This window comes from Corvus moneduloides, chromosome Z, assembly GCF_009650955.1.
Source record: "Corvus moneduloides isolate bCorMon1 chromosome Z, bCorMon1.pri, whole genome shotgun sequence".
Lineage (NCBI taxonomy): Eukaryota > Metazoa > Chordata > Aves > Passeriformes > Corvidae > Corvus > Corvus moneduloides.
In genome coordinates this window covers 64000326-64020118 of record NC_045511.1, presented here as the reverse complement: position 1 = coordinate 64020118, position 19793 = coordinate 64000326, and positions in this window count along the sequence as shown.

Here is a 19793-nt window from a genome sequence, read left to right as displayed (position 1 = left end):
TCCACTCCATGTTATTATGAATGGAACAATAGCACTGTTTACTGCAATAATTATAAGAATACCTAGAAATGTATTTTGGTTCACGAGTTTCTGTTTTCACCAGCTCTCACTGGATGCTTATGAAGCTGACTGTAACATCTGAGCATGTGAAAGTTAGCTTGTCAGCAGCTTGGCCAGTCTATATATGTCTATGAATTCATGCATGACTTGTTTTTTACTGTAAGCCATTGAGCATATGATATGTGTGTGATGTGATGAGTCTCTGTTCTTTCTGCTTCACCTACTGTTTTACATGCTGTTACCTCCAAACAGCTGAAGCAAGTTTTTGCATACTGCCTGCAAAATGTTTGAAGGGTTTGTGTTCTGCTTGTTTGGGGTGTTCTCTCTGTGGTTTTTTTTTGTTGTTGTTTGGTTTGTTTGTTGGGTTTTTTTTAAAATTTGGGTTGTTGGGGGTTTTTGTTTGGTGTTGTTGTTATCTTTTTGTTTGATTTTTTTATAGTTTTGAAGCTTACAGTGAGTCAAGAGCTGATGTTGTTAGACCATAAAACTATTAGGTGTTTTTAGAGTTTGACTTTAAAACTTACTTTTACTGTCACCTGGTATTTTTGAGTGGCAGAGAGGATACCTTGCATAAGAAGATTCTGTTACTCTTTCTGATATGTACTGCCTCCATTCATCTCCTGATATTTGTCTCAACTAGGTGCATGTCATAAGCAATAGCATGTTAGTGTACTGGAAAAAGTATGGGTTCAACTGAAGTTGGTGAAATGTTTGTGTGAAAACACATGCAAAGAATCTACTCGGTGGTTTATAGTCATCTAAAACATAGTTCACTGAACTCTAATGATGACCATTTTTCACAAGCAAGGAGAGAAAAAATTTGTTTTAATTTTTCTGGTATGGCTAAGGAAAACCTACTTTTCCAATTCACTGACCTGCTTCACTTTGTATGAGTGAGGTACTTGCCATTTTAGCACAGGAACAACTGGCAAATTGGCTGGTTAGTCTTCCTGCTCATTCCTCATCTCTGCTATCTACCAGAGATTTTAAGGGCTTGCAGTAGGCTTATTTCATCTTTTCCACAACTGCAGCATTTTCAGTAGCCGTGAGTTGCAGCTTGGTCTGTGATTAAGAGCATAGAGCAGAGTAAGATCAGCTGTTTGTACCAAGTCCACTTTCATACCGGCACCAGCCTAAACCCATTCCATTTTCTTGATTCCCATTAGCATAGACATATCTGAAAGCAACAGTTAACATCAAGAATGTTAATATCCCTGGAAGAAGACTGAAGTTGAAAAGGTATTTCTAAGACCCAGCTGAAATGCCTTACAAGACTTAAGTCTGCATACTAGAAAACTACCAGCTGATTCTGACCATGGGAGTCATTGGAAATGCCTTCCAGAATTTTGGGAAAGAAACCCCTGTTCTTTCTTAAGAAATACTGCAGTCATCTTTTCTTACAGAATTTGTTCTTTCATCTGACAGAACTATACTGCTTGCCACCAAAACCAGTATCTACCTACTTCACAAAACAGTGAGAGAGAATGGATTTACAAACCACCTCTATACAGTAAAGAGTCGCTGCTACAGGAATAAGTCTAACTTCAAGCTTGTCTTTTTTTTCTGTGGGGATGGGGATCAACTAACTGATCTCAGAAGTACCTTCTAACCCAGGGACCTTTGACTGTAAACTTGCTGTTCAAATTAACTTCCATATCCTTTGTAATTATCTGGCTTTTTGTATACCCTGATGAACAGGTGGCCTGAAAGTATAGCCCCAGATCAATGACTACCATCTGGTTCAACAAGATATCCTGGTTTTCCTCACCATATTGTCAAGTATGCTCTGTGATACTTTTTTATAGCCTGTACTTGGTAATACTTCACTCAAACTCAATATGCAGCCATATGGTAAAAAGTAGCTGGAACAGGTAAGTGCACTGTGCAAACATTTTTAAAAGCTGACTTCAAAGAACTGTTGAGTTCACTTTTGATTTTATTTTCACTGCCATTTTTCAGCAGCTAATGTTTGTTTACTCACAAGCACCTTTCCTTAATGGGCTTTCCCCCAAGTGAGAAGTGAAATGTCTTTTGTGCAAAGTCTGTGTTAGAAACCACTTTACATAAGGAATGATGCAGTAGAAATTTGAAGAGTGGGTTTAAGCTCATTCCTTAGACACATGTTTGTCAAGCAGTAGGGTGAGATGATTACCTGAGTCTCAGCTGGTGAAGGCAGAGCTTTCTCTGGTGAGGTGGGGAATCTATCGAGTCAAAGTTTGGGGTTCTAATCACAACATTGCTAGCAAGGGGATTTCTGTGCTACTGGACACAGTACTTGTATACGAAATCAACTTTTTTCAGGTGATATGATGAACATACTCTTTACAGAAATAAAATAGATAATTGTCAGTCTTAACTATGCAAACCTGGCAGAACAGAGGTTAGCTGTCAGTGAATAGATGTATAAACTTGAGAAAATCACTGAGAAAGGAGAAGCTGCTGGTGAGAAAAAGGAACAGGAGAAGGTCAACAATTTTTTTTCAAGTGGGACATAGAATGTTTGTGAAAATGATAAAGTCAGATGAAGCACTGTGAGCTCGAAGAACTTCCCAGTCCATATAAGAAGCTATAACTGCTGAGTAATGTTTCTGTACATCCCCAAAATACTGCAGTCCTAGTCCATAGATCTGCCTCAGACTGGTAAGAAAACTGAGACAGCAAGACATCTGTAAATTTATTGAGCAGAAGCAACATATTTAGACCTCCATGCAAAGTCTTTGATCTTCTCTATGTTTGCCATGCATGTACCTTACACAACTCCTAAACAGTTGTGAAGTAAAATGCAAGCCACAGAGGGCAGACCTTGCTGAGATACTGGGGAAGATGTCAGAGGTTAGAGCCTGCTTCTGGACCAGTTAAATGCTCAAAACCAGGTGCAGAATCTGATTCAGCAAACCTAAGAGGTGAAGAATCTGGTGAATTCCCATTTGTGAAGCTTATTTAAATGAAATTTCACAGAGATAGATGAAGATTAGTATGTGTTGTGACTTGGAATGATTTCTACTGTCCCATACCTTCTTCTCTTAACATAGGTTTAACAGTTTAACTTCAGAAGGGACTACTCAATCCACTGTTTTAATTGCCACTATGTTAGAGTGTATGAAGGACTGTTTGGGTTCTTTATAAAAAGTCTGAAACTTCATTTCTACAAAGTCATTCAGTTTTTCAAAACTAAAAATGCATATGACAATTGCTGCAAGATAACAGAATGTTAGAGCCCTGGTAATCTCCACTGGGAGGAAGTTGCTTGGGTTGGGTACTCCCAGGATTTCCACAATCCTGAGTTGTACAATTGTACCCCAGACTGGAGAGATGAGGGTGGAAAAAGTCCAAGAATTTTCTTGCTTCAGCCAAGGCAGACTAGAACAAGACATACTGTGGAAGTCAGTTCAGGGCATGAGCCAACTCTGCTCCATTAGTCACTGCCAAACTATCCAGTCTACTGCAGACACCACTATTCTGGAAGCCAAACTGTGCACTGGTATAATCTAACACTCTTAGCGCTTCCAGGTGACTGGTTACCATCTAAAACATTGAGATTTAGCTGTGAATTTGGCCTGACAGGAGAATTGCTCATGGGCAGAAGCTAAAAGTTTCTTGACTCAAATATGGAAATCTGTGAAGAATGGTAGATAGTGGTTACTAAAATCAACTAGACAGACAGGATCCCAGTACCATGCAGAAAAAGCCAAGGATTTTCTTCAGTCAAAGGTCATCATCTATGCATCTGCTGTGTGCTGGGTCTTGATATAAGTCATGCATCTTTTGTTGATCTGCATGTTTTGATCTTCATTCGTTAATTGAAATGCCTTGGGTACTGTAACAGAATGCTCTGGCTAGAGTGGGGGTAAGCCAGCTTGAACAATACCCTATTTGAAAAAGCTCTCAGTGATAGATGGAGGAGAGGGCGGGCACACACTGCTTTTCTTATTGCAGAATGCTGAAACCAGCCTGACTCATCAATTCTGAACTTAAAACATCCTGAGGAAAAACAATGTTTCCTGGCAAACTGTCTACGGTGATACAAGGTTCCTGATAAAGGAATCAGTGATATTACTGGTAACTTATCTAAAGCTGCTGACCTGACACAGCTAGCCTGGAGACATTTGACTGATAGTCACTTTATCCTAAAAAAGCCCAGTCCCACTTTGTAATGGTAGGATCTTCTAACATATTCCTTCTCAGAGCGCATGTGGAGATTCCTCCCTTGAGTGGGAACAGCCCTCAAGGTTAGTCATCTTGGCTAAGCAAGAGATGTGTCCATGGTCATTGGTATAGGTGGGGAACATCAATATCTACTTATTATTTTGCTAACTTTAATATAACTGATTCAATATTGCCTCAATAAATAGTGCACTATACTAGCACTTCCAGCTACCCATACTGTCTAGCAAGTAATTCTCATTAAGATCTTTTAGTCTAACCATCATCATTATAATAAATTTGAAGAAATCATTTATTTATATAAATATATTTGGTTTGCCCTCCTTAATTGTTCAGGACAAAGTCATATAAAGGCTCAAGTACACCTACGTAATCCTTTAGTTACACAGGAATAATTATAAAGCATAATATAAAGAAGTAAGTATAATATAAAGTAATAAACTGTTGACCAAGTCTGGGGCTAGGATTGGATCTAGCACACCAAGACTCCTCTCTGAGAAGGAGTTTAGAAAGCATGTGTATCCTTTCTGTACTCAAACGAAGGATCTCCTTGATGAACCTTGTCCAAAGATTCCATTCTACCCATGACAGGTACTCTGTCAGCAACAGCAACACACTGCATATATGACTTAGCTGCAGTTCTGGGCTACACTTATAACTTGCTCCTGGATTTGTTATTTCAAATTATAATTGTAACAGATAATTCAACTTCCTATTTCCAAGCCTGCAGAGTTTTCCTTTTTGTTGCTGCCCCTTCTATAGTACTTGAGTACTCCTTGGATTTTGCCTGCCTGCAGTGAAGACAGGATTGTTGTTAAACGAATTATCTCACCTAGGTTATTAGAGAAACAGTCTACCAGGATGGAAAGGAATTGTTTAGAAGACAATAAGTGGCAGTGAGACAAAGGTATAAAGTGGCTGTATGCTAAAGGCACTGTAGAGATTAGACTTCTTGAGAGTTTTAGAGAAGGGAGGATGAGAAGAAGCTTTTCAGTGAAAGTGGTACAGCTAGAGCTCAGTAAGTTTATGAAAGGGATTGTATGACCTGAGTCTTGCAAAATCGGGGTCCTGGACATGACAATAAAGAGACCTTCTCCAACTGTGCTCTTGTTTTAAAGATCACAGAAACCCTTTTTAACACAAACTGAGGTCTATATTTCTAAGGACACCAGCCTTCCAGGAGATGCAACTTTTGAGACACTGTTTCCCACCAGTAAGCCTTGCCTATAATTATTTCCTTTCATAACCACCTATAATAAACAAGAGTGACAAGCTGTAGTTAGCCACAACTAAGCTCCTGCTCAGAAACTCTTATTGCCTAGGCCTTTAACCAAAGAAAAGGTCTGTTTTAATAAAAATTTCTTGACCTTAGAGACTGGCCAGACACTTGTTCAAACCTGGGGTTTACCCAGGAGAATAAGAACATGTACACTGTTTTGATGTATATGGAAACCTTACTTGTCATGAAAAACAGTTCTCAACTTGCACAGCCATGAAGTAAATGTTCTAGTAAAGGGGCCTACTGATGGTTTAGAAACCAGAAGCTTCACAGCAGAAATAAGGAAAAGGTAAATTCAGAAATAAGGGTAAGTTAAACTGTTCTTCTGCCTTATGTAGCTGTGTGTAGCTAGATGCTCAGGCTTCCTCCACACCAGCCTTTCACTTCATTGCTGTCTGACAGTGGGAGTTGTTGTACAGAGTACAGGTATGAGTTACTGCCCTGCCCGTGGCTCTGCTTCTGCAGGCATTGGCCAGCTGACACGTGTGTGCGTGCTGCTTGCAGGCATGTGGCTTTTTGCACAACTGGGCTTTATGCCATTAACATACACCTTGTGCTACAAAAGCTACAAAAGCAGATGAAACCAATTGTGTGAGCCAGTCTGTGGGAGCAGAAGTGACACAATCTGTTTTAAAACCCTCCTAGTGGCTATGAACACCCCTGAAATTTTAAAAATTGTTAATTACATGCAAAAAGCCATAGGGAGATAAGAGAACCAAAACGTGAATGAGTTAGGGAATCTGGCTTGTATTTTCAGTGTAATTACTAGAATTTTTCCACTTCATTAGATTTAAGTTGAACTGTTCCTTTTAGTAGTGTTTTAATAGGATACAATGCGTTCTAAAAATCCACTTTCTTCAGGAAAGGAGAGGTACTTCCTCTGGCTTTTGGTAAGCTAGGACAACATGATACGGTTGTGCTTCTTTTCCTCCAAAACCTAGTAGCTGTAGATCTCAGTGCTGCAAGCTGCATTTTGAGATATTTACAGAAGAACACTGAAGTACAGCAGACTACACTACAGCAAATATACTTGAAAGCAGGGATGCTCTTACCTGCTTTCATTAAGTGTCTGCCCAAAGAGCAGGGCATACACCCCATCATCACACTACTATATTTATTTGAACTTTGGGAAACAGTTGCAGGTAAAAGTAGCAGGAAAATAGCTGACTGTGTTTCTGAAAAAGAGAGAGTAACTAGGTTGAAAATGCAGATGGCTGCTTTCAGAAGGAACAAGGTGGTCTATTTTGGCCCCATTTTCTATCCTGCGTGTGATTTCTCATAAGATGACTTGAGAAAGGGACTACTTTTTTGTACTGAATCTTATACTTTGTCATCTAATCTACTTCACAAGAAGCAACAATTTCCTGAGAAAGGGATTTAATTAGCTGACTTGGTGTTTTTTAAGTGAAGCATCAAAACAGTATCTCCTACCTGAGTCTAAAAATGTTTTCCAAATATATTTTACTTACGGAGAAGGCAAGTATGTACCTTAATAAAAGCAGACTGAAGGACATCAAAGGAATAAAAGTCACATCTCCGAAATTTCATTACAATTCTCATGTAACTAGTTTTACTATCCTTGCAAGGTAGTCAGTGAGCTGCAAGAGCAGGGCTGCCCCATGAGGGGCTATAAGCCAGGAACAGAGGGCAACCTCAGCACCACATCCTCCCAGCAGAGCTTAACACCAAGGTTAAGCAGGACAAGGGTGAGTGACACATCTCTAAACAACCCCTTCTCAGTAAAGGTGATAAGTCAAGTTCAAGACCCATCCAAGAGATCTGGTTGGGCACAGCCAGCCAGGCCTGGACACAGGACAATCTACAGCATGCACCAATGCCCCAGTCAGGAAAAGCAGAAAGTCAGGATGACAGGGGACAGGGCTGGGCACAGACCTACCTACAGCTCAGATCAGGCAATGCTTGGGTGCCTGAGCATGAACTTAAAGGGGGATTCTTGGGCCCATGGGCAGAGGGTGCATTGCTGGGGTCACCAGTGAGGCTGGCCAGGGTAGCTAAAATACTCTGTTCAACATAGCCACCCAACAGTGAGGAGTTCATTGCCTTCTGTAACACATCCTGTATTTAATATTACTAGTTTTAATAGCAATCATCTTTGTACTAGAGTAGGATGTCTCCTATGAGTCCTATTTTTAAAGCAGCCACTTCTGGAGTAACTATCTGGAGGAACTATGTTCCTTCTGCTTTAACTGTAGTATTTAACTGCTGCCCTGCATACTGCTATTTTTAAATATTAAATGGTTTGGAGTTTCTTTTGCAATAAAGAAACACAGATGCTCAAATATATTTATTCATACTCACGTCTAACTGTCTGTTAACAAAAATTAAGTCTGTTAACTTCCAGTTGCTCTTCATTGCACAGCAGCATGATTTTTTTCCTTGTGAAATTTGGAACCTCTGAGCTCCCAGCAGAGGTTTGGAAAACTCTAAGCAGAAATACAGCTGACTTGATTCCTGCACCCACTCAAATGGATTTGTTTTTCTGAAAGTATTAACCAAGAAAAGAAACTTGTCCCAGCTAAGTTCTGCTGAGCTGACCACAATGCTGCTGACAGATCTTAGATTAGGAGGATTGGTTACATGATTAGCAACCTATTCTCCCTTTTTCAAAATAAACTTGGTTAATCTAAGGAAATGTCACTTGACATCTGCTTCTGACAGATACATAGTGTGACTTCGCAATTTTGCTGCTTCTCACAAGTCAGCAGACCAGAAGACTGGTAGGGCTGATAATGCAATAGCAAGTGCTAGAGACCTTCCTTGCAGCAGTACTGCCTTTACTGCTCAGGCAAAGCCTTTAAATTAAAAGATGGTGTTAAAAAGTTATCACAGTATGGAGCCAAGTGATTTTCAGCTGAATAAATCATCAGCACAGGTACCACAGACAGAACTTTTACCAAGTAGAGTAATGGAGAATTATAAAAAAAAAAAATCTCATAATAAGACCTCACCATCTAAAGGAAAAAAAGGTAAAATTCAAGAACAAAGCAAGAACTACTGAAAAAAAAGGAAAATTATGATAATAACTATGATACTTTCCCACATTATCTCAATCACCCCAACAGGGAAATACACTGCCTAAAATCTGAAACAGCCCTAAGGATGTGACAAGAAAATAGTTAAATAGCCAAGCAAACTGTGCTTTTTATGCAGCAATTCAACTGCTGTGAAGGCATACCATGTGTCTCAAACAGCCACAGGATTCCAATGGGGGTCTTTAATCTGGAATTTGATACTAAATCAGTAAAGGTTTCTTTGTATGCTACACTAAAGTTTTTCAGTCCTATCTGCTGTCTGGTTCTTCTCCTCTCCTGCTGCCCTCCTCTGAATATTTCATATTTCAAATTTCTCTTGAGCAGTATGTGCCAACAGCCACAGAAAAAAAAAAAGAAGAAATGACAACATATTTGTTAACATTTTAATATATATAACTAACACTGAGTCAGAGTACCATTGTCTGGCTGATATTTCAAATAATCCCTTTATTGCCAGTAAGTCTCTAAAGACTTTCTTTCACTAATACAGAGACCTGAAGATTTTACGCTATTTGACTAAGATGCCATTTCAAGTCAGACTTTATAAATAAAAGATGTCTGATGCCCAAGCACTGTGCTCTGTCCAGGGATGTTGGGGGGCATGTGAGGGCTGTTTCTGTATGCCAGGAGAAATACAGATCAAGTTGCTTCTCATAAAAAAATTTGAGGGAAAACAACAATATCACTGACAAATCTGGTTATCTTTCTTCTTCTTTAAAAAAAAAAATAATTGCTGTGTTTTTCTTCCCTTTAAGATTATTTGCTGTGCACTAGTCACAGTGCGTGCACACTAGTATGTACTTTGTAACAAGAGAAATTTGGAATCTAGGTCTGGTGTTCCTACATTTTTAATGACACCTAGCCCTGGTCAAACAGGCTAAACAGTGCTATTGACATGAGGGAGGTTTGTGTTTTACCTGTCATTTACATGTTGAAACTCCAGATTGCTAGTGTTTCCACTGGGTTTGTCAAAATTTAAATTATAATGTTCTTGTTGCAAAATCCTGTATTACTGCACCTCTTTTGTTCGACTGGCAGAAGCTGAGTTTTCAGCTCCTTAATTCCAATTTGCATGTCACATTTGGAAATGTCTCTTGAGACCTTTACAACAAAGCACAAGACTCTGCCTGTAACATAGGAATTTTAGTTTACTGCCTTAGCAAGAGGAATAGTATTTTGGAATCTAGTTATTAGTGGGAGTAGAAGAAAGGGGGGATAAAATCTCAGTATTTCAAGGACTGTATAAAAGTCTCACAAATCCAAGAATGTAACATGACTCAAGACAAGCACTTCTTTTAAATACAGCTTTTCTCCAGATTTTGCTGAGCAATGGCATACCTGGTTTTCCCATGTTTACATAGAGCTAAATCCTGAGGGATGCTGAGCTGTCACAAGTATCTATGTTCAACAGCAGCTGCAAAACTGAACAGTTGCAAGGACTAGATTTATAAACGTTTCTACTGACTTCAGTTATGCATGTCCTATGCTTGCTTATAAGCCTTGCAAGCTGGTAATTTATTCCAGCTGATAAAGCAAGGTTTCAAGAGCAGTTTCCTGTGAGCCTTCTCATAAGACCTCAGATGTCTGTCAGAGGAATTAAACAAAAAATAAAATTTTGCAAATCCATCCATTAAGAAGTAATTTGTAATTGGTGAGTCTCTGAGGTTCTGGGTTTTTTATGTCAACAGAGATTAATTAGAATTCTATTTGTACAAGGTTTTGGGATAAAATGGATACTCTATCAAAGAACTAAAACATGCCATTTTGAAATGTGTTGCCTGAGTAAAAGCTGAAGGAGGATCACTGGATACTGTGATTGAAGGATTAAAGTTTTACCTCATTTAATGCTGGGAAATGCTCATGAACTACATATTATGCATTCCAAATGGATGCAACACAGGAATTACAGCAATTTTCATTATGAGCATTATGATTTTTAACCTTTATGCAATCTTGTTCAGACTCGTCAAGTAACAATATATACTGACTGATGAACTGATTTTGAAAAAATCATAAAATGGTGAGAAAACACATGCTTGCAATGGAACAGCCTACTCAAGAAGTGAACACACTGATTTCGTCCTTCTGTTTTTTTAGTGCCGAACCAAATACCAAGCTTCACTGGATACTGCCTAGGTCTTATACTGGAAAGGACAGTGAACACAAGTCCTTGTTCATACCACCAAGTTTGATAGATTTTGCAATGCTCCCCCCTCATCTCTTCCTTCTGTGTCTTCCATGCAAACAGAAACTGCACTCACATAAGCATGGATACACAGATGGCCTGATCTTGCTCCTCCTCTCTGGCTGATCAACAGCACATATGCAGGCCCTCACTCACATATCTCAAAAGTCCATTCACATTTGGAGTCCTTTTCACGTCATGTACAATAATTTTTCACATTCTTTTCAACTATTTTAACCCTTGGTCAGATCCTACTCAGCAGCCTGCAGGCCTGAGACTTTTGATCATTCTTGTTGCCCTTGCTGACATCAAAGAGTGAGAACAGCCAACTGTGTTCAAGTGACAAGACCACTTTGAACTTTACTGATAAAATAATGTCCTTATTACTATCAGTACAGTATTATTGAGCTGGCATTTGAAAGGGCAAAACATCAGTGATTCAAAGTGTTTAAGAGCTGATATTGTAGCTGTAGTTTAGGAGTGCATTAAAAGCACTTGTCACTAATTTTTAACTTGTAAGAACCTCTTATCAGTACAATATGTCACACTAAAAAAGTATAGCTAAAGGGTTTAATCTATTTACAGTCTTCTGAAGCCAACGTGAGTTACTAAGGCACTTAAAGCACATGCTTGCTAAATCAGTTTTCTTACTAAACATCTTCCTGCATCTGTCTTCTTTAAGATGTGCATTTCCTGTCACAAAGATCATTTCAATATAATCAGGGTTGGTCTGAATTTTTTCATTGACCTACATAAGCAAAACATAAAAATAACTCTTAATATGGAAATACAGTATTCTCAGTAAAACCTGGTAGATATTCTTAATGAGACTGTAAGCCAGTCACTCCAAGACCTGTGTTCCCCAGGATCATTTAAGAACAACTGCTACTATGTTTCATCATATGATGCCTAAAGAGATGAGTAATGGAGAGTTTTCTGCATGTCCTTATTTATTTACTGTAAGTAAGTAAAAAGCCAAGTCATAAAGTAGTATCCAAGCTGAAAAACTAGCATCCAATGATAAATAACACAGTTATCAAAACAAGTAAGCTTTGATGTACAGAACTGTATTTTTTTCTTCCAGCATTCAACCAGTTTGCTTCCCACTGAATAGTTTTGTGGGTATGATCTACAAAAACTGAAATGATCCTCTTTTTCTTATTAACTGGAAACGAGAGCTTTGATTACAATTAGGAAAATGTCTAACTCTGCCAAGGAACCACGGAAAAGTTGGCATTAGTGGCTGAAAAAATGTGACTACTGTGGTATAGCCTAAAAGCAGAAGTTCATATAGCACTTCTCCTTTTATTTTGCTGTTTGGATGCCAATTTAAATCTCCTGAAGAACAAGCTCTACAGCTCCACACAGCGTTAATTTACCAACATCAAATCTCTGAATAGGCTACAGAATACCTACAGATTTCTCTAAATGTGGATAAAGTCAACTAACTTTCTATAATTTTTCAAGTGCATTCTTTTTAATGATTTTATTTTTAATGTAGGTTATTTAATATTTGTCAGGTCTATCTAGGAATATAACTGACAGAATTCACATTTTTTGTGTGTGTATTTACAGCTAGTCCTGATGCCACTTCAGGACTATCTTTTGTCACTTCAGATCTTCAGCTACGCAAGTAGAAGCCTCTGCTTGACAAAAACTTCAAATCTGTCTCTTTAAATAATTTACACACTTAAGTGTGGTGATGCACATACTCTTAGTAAGATTTTAGCAACAAAGACTTTGATGACATCCTAGAGACCACAAAGATGACCTTGCACAGTCTCAGACTAGAAGACAGAACATCTGGATTCTAAGTGTCCTCATTGTTCTGAGCCTCATAACTGGAAAATATAGTTTGCTTAATGTGCAGGGCACTGACAGGAATGAGAGCAATTTACTAACAAATACACTAATGAGAAGGCTCTATCTTATGTGATATCATTGCATTGAAAGGCTTACCATTTAATCAATGATGATTTGGAATAAACAATCAATTTTCATATAGTTTACCAAGAGAGAAATTATTTCCAAGTCTGTCCTGCACCTGAAAGGTATTTTAAGCCACAATACATAGATCATTAACAAATAGGTAAAAAAAGAAGAATTTGAAAATAATTTCTTTTACATTGCACTTCAATAGGAAACAGCTCAAAATATGCCTTCTCTTGACAGTGACAATGTCCATTGTACTTGCAGCTATATTTTAGGGATGTTTGGACAGTTCTACTTCAGTATCAACTTGGCTGAAAGTGACACAAGGCCCTTGCAAAACAGTTGATTTTTTTTTTTTTCCCCAGTGTCATCCCTGTTCACAAAGAACTAAAAACTGGATCGATTACTTTTTTTTTTTCAGACACAGCCAGGTCAGTACAGACAAAAATAAGCTTCTAGGGGAAAGAGAGAAGGGAGTTGGAACTCCTGTTGCTCACAACTCTGTGTGGTTGTAACACAAAAACTGATAAGAAATCAGGTTCTTCAAACAAGCATGTAATTTGTGTGTCATTTCATGAATCACTTACAGCACTCTGTGTATGTTTCCAAGCAGCTTGGGAATAAAATTACAAAGTTCAGATGATGCTCTACTAGGAAAATATTTTAAAAGAACCAGCTTAACCACTATAAACACATAATCGAAACAGAGTGGAGCTGCTACACCTCTCTCGGCTCACCACAAAAAAAGCCTGCAGAGGGCACTGCTAAACACTGTCTGCATCTTAACATACTGTTAGAGGTTACTTAGTATGCATCTCAGTCCAAGTAAGTGCCTGCCGTGAAGAAACAGGGAAGAGAAGATAAGGTTAAGATCCACTGATATTTTAGAAGAAAATCCCAGTGTTTTCTTTCTTCCTTTTACTTGTTCCTTATATCTGCTCAGAAGATACTTGCAGATGTGTTTTACATCTTGTCACCTGAAAATCAGGGCCCTGCTTCTTGGATATAGACTGTGTTCCATGCTGCAGATAATGTTCAACAGACTGCCAGATCAGACTCCTGCCTCCAGCCATCTGTTGTCCTTACCTTCCAACTGAAAACATTCAAATTCATCAGCAGAGCTGAGGCATGATCTATTACAGGTAACACTGTATAACACGTGTTATGGATAACACGTATGGCTACAATATGGATAGCAATGTAATTCAAGTGCACTTTCTTTGAATCTCAGATTATACAATAAAGCAGATGTTCACAAAATTCCAGAAACACCTAGTCAAACTAGTAATTTAAATGTATAATATATGACATGTCTAGGCTATCCTATCTACCAATGCTTCTAGAAGCAAGAGCTCCTATCTCTCCAACTCTTTTGTCTGCTACTCCCATATCCAACTGATATACTCCAACTGTACTGTGTAGCTCATACTTCACGTAGGTGGTGTTACCTGGTAAAAACATGCAGTTATCACCCCAAAAAAGTTTCATTAATTTCTTTGCACACATGGCAGGTTGCATGGTTCTTTTGTCAGGTTTTTTACAGTGAATAGAAAATGTCTTTCCAGCACTGGTTTATAGCAGTGAAAATTATTTATGTTAGAAAATGCATACCAGAGTCAGCTCCTTCTACATTTCCTTTTTCCTCTTGGAAAATCATGTATAGTTTATATACAGACTCTTTATCGAGCAGAGGTGACATGATGCAAGTAAATGACCTGGAGTTCATTATGTTGGTGCTTTGCATAGGAGGCAGCACTGTGTGTTCCAGAATCTAAAAGAATTTGATTATTTCCTAAAGCTGAGACTTCAAAAATTATCTGTGATTCTGGATGTTTCGTCTTCCTAGTATCAAAGATCAAAGACCTTCAAGGAACGCAGTTCTCTAGACATATTCAGAAACCGCAATGGCTTTTGGCAAAGTAATTGTGTGCACAAAGCAAATACTTCAGCAGTAAGCTATTCATGAAACTAAGAGCATATTTACGAGTCACTGAAACCCAGATAATGAAGTCTGAAAGAACAGATTGTATTTCTAAGGATATTTTCACTGATGTAGAAGATTTTTTTTTTTAAATACCCTCCACCGAACTTAAAGCAGTTATGAAAACCAAACTGAAGTCCTCAGGGCTGTATAATCTAAAGAATGCAGGTTTTCTGCAAATGTTGTGCTAGCCATGTTAAATCTGATAGACCATGGGTTTGGCACTCCAAAACTCTGAAATATTTTTCTCTCTTTTTGTCTGGCTTTATATATTGTGTATGGCTGTTAATGCATGGCAAGAGCTCTGTCATGATTTCCGTTTCTATTTTCTCAGAGATAAGTAAACACAAGAAAGTATTTCGCGCCCAAATTTACTTGATTGCTAAGCCATAACCACAACCTTATTGTATTTGTATCCACATACATTTCCACTCTAAAATTCACTAGTAAACTTATTTGTAAATTTTAGCTTTGGGTTCTTGAATGCTTGGTGAAAGCCACTTTTCAGTGATGCATACATTCAAGAAATTTAGAACAAAAATTTGTTAGTTGTTTGGTTCATCCACTGGGAAAAACAAAACCAAGACATTATTGCAACACACTGTTAAAGAACTCATACTGCTGGTCACATAAATTGTTCAGTCAGAAACTGAAATGGTACCATGTGATGTATACAAAAAGGAAAATACACTATAAAATGGATGGTGGTATAATACATATAATCAGAGAGTAATCTGAAACCAATCATTATTGATTAACTTATAAATTATCAAATGGTAAATAATGTTGCCAAATAAATTTGTGACCATTTGTGAGTGACTGACTGCTAGAAAAATCAGGTAGAATTTATCTAGTTAACTTTATTACTTGCACTTTCTTTGCTCAAAATTAGCTTTTTACTGTATTTAAATATAGCTGGGTATAGTGAACAATTTTGGAAAATTGTCAGAAAGTAAATCTAGGATTAAGATTAGGATTAAGAACGGCATTGTAATCTGTTCCAGAATTATTGCTTTTGTCCCAGTACTTCAGGGCATTTACTGAACCTAAGCACAAATTGCTGACATTGAGTAGTAACAATAGAATAAACTGTTCTTCCCCTTCTTCATAACAGTCTCTTCACAGGAATACTCCTTCCATCTCTCTTGGCTGAATTCAGAAATTTTCTGAAACAATCAGAGTGATCTCTTTTATTAATTGCAACTGACTAGCCTTAGCACCTAGTCCACCGTTTGCTCGGTTTTCTTCCTTTTACTTTTAAAACATGTAAGATTTTCTTGTGGTGTTAAAAGAAATCACTTCCCTTTGGGGAGCAAACCTTTGGCTGGTTTTGGAGTGTTTGGGTATTTTAAAAATTTCTGATATTATTATTTCAATACTTCTTTAGATTTCATCTTTAAGGATGAAACAACCACTAAAATTCACCCTCTGAGAACACCTCTGTGGATGGTCTCTCTCTGTGGAAAAATGATTTGAATATTTGTCCTACCTTGTCCTGTTTATATGGCACTGTTCTCAGTGTAAATGTCCATTTTGGTGGATCAGTGGATGACTAACAACATGGGCAGTTTAAATAACAGGCTAATCTACAGCAATCTTTACACTTCTTCAGCAGAAAGCTGCAAGGTAAAAGACTCATTTGTTCCACAACCAGTTTTACAAAGTGCAGATGACTTAATAAAGCCATTTTTATGTACATAACACAGATGCTCACTCACTGTCACACCCTTCCTGTGTTTTATATGCCACAATGCCTGCACATGTAAGCAGCATGGCAAAAACTTCATGACACTGACTCTGACCATGCCTCATTAACAGTGTTTCTGTGAATTTTCTTCTTTTACTTCGAGCTGTATTGCTAGTAGTGATGTAGTAGGGGGACTTCATGCAGGAACTGACCCTCTGTCATGGCTCATACAACAGCTGCAGATACAGCATTAGGTGAGAGCTAGCTGCACAATCTAAAAGACAGCTCAGGGCAACAGCTGCACATCAACATCAGGAATCTTAACAGAGGCAATTACACAGAACAACTACCCTTGTCCAGCATTTTCAATCCAGACCTGCTTTGCCACCAGCAGTGTCTCCTCCTTCCTTTCACTAGCCTGCTAATAACAAAACTTATGTACCTAGGCTTATGACATTTCAATGTCCCTGCATGTTCCCACGGCGCTGTATGAGCTCTTCCTTTCCAGGACACAACAATCTCAAGAGTGCTGTTTCCAAAACAACACAACTGTCACTGAATAGGCAGCTGCAATCAAGACTTATTTTCAACTTGGTCAACTTGATGACAACTGACAAGTGGACAAAGGGCTTTCACAATGCTGTTGAGCTTTGTTATGATAGTGTTGCCACTATCTCCTGTAATGGTGCCTTGGTAGGCAGAGGTGTTCAAGAAACTTTCTGAGCTTGGTCCACTGCACACATTTAATTTCTACACAACTTCTGCATCCCAAGTACTATGAGCGACATTCCCATACCACAACGCTCAGAAATGCTTTTCTAGTCAAGTACAAACAGCCTGTTATTAGAAAAAGTCTATCATTACTGAATTACCATTCTAGGCATCTTAGACGTTTTTGATTCAGCCTACAAAAATGTACCAAAACCATTACATACTTTGGATCACATTTGAATTATCGACACGAGGGTTTCTATAGTCACATTTTTAATGACACACTGCCATCATCATTATTTCTAATTTCAAATATATGCCTCCTGTCTCTCCACAGAGAAAAGAACAGCAGCAATCCAAAAATTGCAAAGGCTTCAGTCTCTACTTTTTGCACAATGTACAGTTACCAAAAAATCCTACCATGTAGCTGCTATTAAAAACAGTACCTGTTTCCTTCATTAAAGCTGGTCTCAGCACACAAACTGGCATTGATCCACATGCACAAACAGCATGACCTGGAAGTACGTTTGCTTCTTACACAAACATGTTAGGATGCTGCACCATTAACGAAGGAAGCTACAAACAAATGAAATGAAAAACATGCAGGTCCCTTACTAACTGTTTCATGAAATTCCTTTGACAAATTTCTCCTTAATTTCAAGTACAATGAACTTGGCAAAACGCAATTAATCCAGAAGAAGGATGATTCCGAAGTTGTAACTATTCTTTGATGTATTTTGTGCCATTTATTTCATAATCTGAGGAATAGAGGGAGAGTCAATAAAATGATGATCCCACATTCCTAATACAATTTCCATTTCCTAATTTAGAAGGCTAGCAGTCAAAAACATGGATCAAAAAGGATTCTGAGAAGAGACTACAACAAGGAGGGTGTTTGTAGGATAAGCACTGGTTGCATATATTTGAGAGCGGGGAATTTAATGTTAAGGCATTTCCAACTTGCCCAGTTAAAAGCTTAAGGTATGAAGTATCTGGGTATTTTGTTCTCTTATTACTTTTTTCCCCCAAATGATATTATGGTTTTGTTAGGATTCTAATATATATGTCCTTTTAACTCACTTCTCTTTTTGTGCTTGTGTTCAGATGAAAGTATTTCAGCTGGAACATGGTATTCATACGGTAACAAAAATTCATATGGTAACAAAACCAGAAAGCTGTTAGGAAAGACCTTAGGTGTGGAGACAGACTGTGTTCTTTGAAGAGGAGTGGGTAATTTGCATGCAGTAAGATGTGTTTCCTGGCAGCTCAGTCCAGACTAACTCGTCTAACAGGCAGTGCGAGGGGACTGGTTCATAAATCTCTTCTGATTATTTCTACTAATAGCCCTTCCCAACACAGGCACTGCTGCCTTACCTTTAGCTCTCTTCTATTTCTACTGTTTTCTATTTTATCTTCCAGTTACAGAAAAAAAACTAACAAGCTTCATTTACTACCTCTAAAGCTATAGCTTCAGTTTGTACTTTTCATCCTTTGCACCATGCGCTCCTGCTCTCTCCGCAGTGTGTGAATAAAAGCATTTGGGCAATCATGGAAACAAGATTAAGAACAGGTGTTGGATAAGGCAGTGTGGATCCTTGATCCAACTCCTCAGTTGGGAGAAACATTTGTGCCAGCACCTGTTAGAAGCCTGATGCCAAACCCAAGATGCAGCACACTCCACGTGCAAGCAACCGTGCCCTGCACTCATCTTGTCCCCAAAACAGCCTCAGTGGCAATGTTCACACCGGGGACTCACAAGGCTTTCTCACATGGACTTCATCACAGAACCATAGAATGGCCTGGGTCAGAAGGACTCGAAAGGTCACCTAGCTCCAAGCCCCCTGCTATGGGCAGGGACATCTTCCACTTGACCAGGTTGCTCAGAGCCCCATCCAACCTAGCCTTGAACACTGCTAAGGATGAGGAACCCACATCTTCTCTGGGCAACCTGTGCCAGGGCATCGCCACCCTCACAGCAAAGAACTTCCTCCTCAAAACTACTCTAAACCTACTCTAAGTTTGAATCCATTCCTCCTTATCCTGTCACCCCCGGCTCTTGTTCTCTCTCCACCTGCTCCTCTTCCTCCCGCCCCACCCCGCTCCGCTTCTGTCCCTTCGCCCCCCCCTCCCCGTACCCCACATTCTCCCGCACCCCCCCCGCGTCTCCTCGGCCCCGACGCCAGGCGCGCCTTTTCCGCCCGGACTACTGACGCGCTGCTCTGTGACGTCACTTCCGTTCGACCGGGCCTCGCCCCGGCCCCGCCCTCCCCGTGCCGCCACCGCCGCTCGGGGCCTCGGACACCGGAGCGAGGCGAGAGGGAGGAGGGAGAGGGGGAGGGAGAGGAGGAGGAGCAGAAGCAGAAGCAGAAGCAGAAGCAGAAGCAGAAGCAGAAAGAAGAGGAAAAGCAGGAGGAAGAGAAGAGGGAGGGGGAGGATCCAAAGAAGGAGGAAGAGCGGAAAAAGGAAGAGGAGGAAGAGGAGCGGAAGCGGAAGGGGGAGGAGATGGCGGCGAAGGCCTCGGCGACGGCGACGACACCGACCCGGAGCGCGGGCGGGCGAAACGCCCGCGGGAGGGCGGAGCCGCCGCTGCCGCCGCCGCAACGCCCCGGCGCCCGCTCGGAGCAGTGACCGCCCGGCCGCGTACCCGTCGCCGCCGCCTTCCGCAGGCCGCCCGGCCCTCGCCCAGCCCGCATCCGCCTCCGCCCCCGGCGGCTGCGGCGCTCCCCTGTCCCCGCACCGGC